Below are 2,819 nucleotides of genomic sequence, written 5' to 3' on the forward strand. Positions count from 1 at the left end.
CCCCTCCTCCCCACCCTCCCCCTCCCTCACTCCTTCCCTCCCCCTCCTCCTACCCTCCCTCCTTCCTCCTCCCACTACCCTCACCCCACCCTCACCTCCTCCCTCACTCCTTCCCTCCCCCCCACTCCTTCCCTCCCCTCCCCCTCACCCCCTCCCTCATGCCTTCCCTCCCCCTCCCCCCATCCTCCTGACTAGGCAGGAAGCACCAGGGCCTTCTGTCCCTCCTAGCTCCTGTTTCAAGCACGCTGTTTTTCTCCGCTTGATTAAACTATAATTTATTTAGGGCTCTCTGATGGTTATTTCATGTCTCCAAAGCGTATTTTTCACAGGAAGGTCAATTCTGCAAAAACACTGCGAGGCCATGGAAATTAGACCTATTAACAAGTGAGAAGTGGCCAGTCTGGAGAGCAGGGGCCTTGAGGGAAGAACCCCTGACCGAGGGATGTGGAGGCTGACCGCCTGCTGCTGGGAGCCCTGGACAGAGTCCTCACATTGGCTCTAAGAGTCTTGGATGTTCTGTTTTTTTTCCAGTGGCTGAAGTTGGACTTCATCTCGGAGCCCAGAGAGGATGCGGTCAGGCGTCTGGTCAGGGAGCATGTCAACAGCGCGCAGTGGGCAGAGAAGCCCTGGGCCCCCAGTCTCAGGTGTTGTTATTTGGCTCTGCACTGACCCCAAAAGCAACTGTGTAGACAATATGGGGCTGTGGCCTGGCCAGGGGCCTGTCCACCTGGGTGGATTAACGGGGTGGTAACTGGGCAGGTGGGGTGTGGCTGGAGGAAGTTGGTCACTGGAGGGGTGGGCCTTTGGGGTTTTACTTTGTCCCTGGAGGGGATCTCTCTCTGCTTCCTGGTGCCATGTCCTGGGCTACTTTCCTCGGCCACGCCCTTCTGACATGATGTTGTGTCTCACCTCGGACCCAGACTATGGAGTCAGCCAGTCGTGGACTGAACCTCTGAAACCATGAGCCACGATAAACTCTTCCTCCTCTAAGTTTTTTTTTTTTCAGATATTTTGGTCACGGTGATGAAAAGCCTGACTAAGGGTCTGGGGTCTCGTCTCAGTGGCAGAGCACATGCCTTGTACATGTGATGCACTAGGTTCAATCCTCAGCACCACATAAAAATAAAATAAAGATGTTGTGTACGCCAAAAACTGAAAAATAAATATAAAAATAAAGAAAGAAAGAATTAAAAATAAAAACCTGACTAAAACACACCCCAGCAGGGGTCTCCATTCCTCAAACTTCCTGAATATGTGGGAAACAGCATCAGAGTCCAGGCCTTCACCAGGCCCCAGACCTGCTGGCACCTTGATCTTGAACTTCCAGCTCCATGACTGTGAGCAAATATCTATTCTGTTTCTAAATCACCCAAAGTGAGGTATTTTATTACAGCAGCAGGTTAAAACACATATATTAATCACTTAAATGTTGTGATCCAATGACATAGTGACATGGTAAGTACCATCATCATTCCCATTTTATATTTTTACTTTTTTTAATTTTGAGACAGGGTCTTGCTAAGTTACCTAGGTTGACCTTGAACTTGTGATCCTCCTGCCTCAGCCTCCCAAGTTGCTAGGATTACAGGTGTGCACCACCAGCCCCAATTCTTATGACTTTCAGGAAGAGTAAATAGTCATTTATCCTGAAAGACACCAGCTGCAGTGGGATCCAACCCCGGGCTGCCCCCACATTACACCTCCTCACAAGTAGAAGTCCCATGATCCCTGCTCGCACATCACAATTCCGGAGCTCAGCACTCCATCTCTGGACAGCTTTGACTGTTGGAAAGTCCTGCCTTCCGGTCACATTGAGAACAGCTGCTTCCTTGACGCAGGGCAGTCCAGGTAGCGTTTGAAGACGACTCTCATACTCTTGTTCCCTCTCCGGGCTCCACCATCCCAACCTTTCCCATGGCTCTGCCTTCACAGAGCCGGATCCTCTGACCAAGCTGGAGTTTCCTGTCTCTTTTCCCCTTGTCTGACGAAGCTGGAGCCCCTTCGCCAAAGAAGAGCTCATAAAGGAGAACAGTGCTCGGCCCAGGGTTGCAGAAATACTTGCAACGCAACCAAATGCAGCGTCACACCGCTCCACACCTGAGGTTCCCCAGCCCGCGGCTAAGCTGCAGCCTCAACAAGCAGCCGGAATCCTCAGTGTCCACTCGGGAAGAGTCGGTGCTCGCAGCGAGGGCAGCGCACGCCCAGAAATGAGCAGCTGGGCTCACCCGGAGAGGTGGGGACACCAGCTCTGAGTCACAGGAGTCCCTGCAGGGCTGTGCCAGGTCCCCAGGCTTGTGTCGACACGTGGTGGCCATTCATGGGTCTTCCTCCACCTGTTAGATGCATCCCGCCTGGGAGCCCAGTAGGGGGAGGGCAGGCAGCAGCCACGGGTTTCCAGATGCCTCCAGCCTGCAGGGAAGCAGATGCTGCCAACGGGGTCTGCTGACCAGAGAAGCACCGGCCGGCGGGGATACCATGTCCCTGGGGTCAGACAGAACGGGGAGTGAAGCCTGGTCAGTCGCCCAGCAGCTCTGAGCCTCAGTTTCCTCATCTGACACCTGGAGTTAAGAGTAACACCACCTCCCAGGGACTGTTCTGTTTTTAGACTAACATGAAATCTTCTGTATGGTGGCCCAGATGCCCGCCTGGGGTGTGTGCCCTCCCTCACAATCAGTGGAGGAGGACGCAGGCTGGGCCAGGATTTAAACGGCTTTCAATGGGAATTTTTATCCACCTTAGACCAGTCTTCTGGCTGACGTGGCCCTCTGCAGGAAAGTGTCCCTACTTCTGTCCCCGGGGAAGGCTGCTGGTCCAGAGGG

This window comes from Marmota marmota, unplaced genomic scaffold, assembly GCF_001458135.2.
Source record: "Marmota marmota marmota unplaced genomic scaffold, marMar, whole genome shotgun sequence".
In the NCBI taxonomy this organism is placed as follows: Eukaryota; Metazoa; Chordata; class Mammalia; order Rodentia; family Sciuridae; genus Marmota; species Marmota marmota.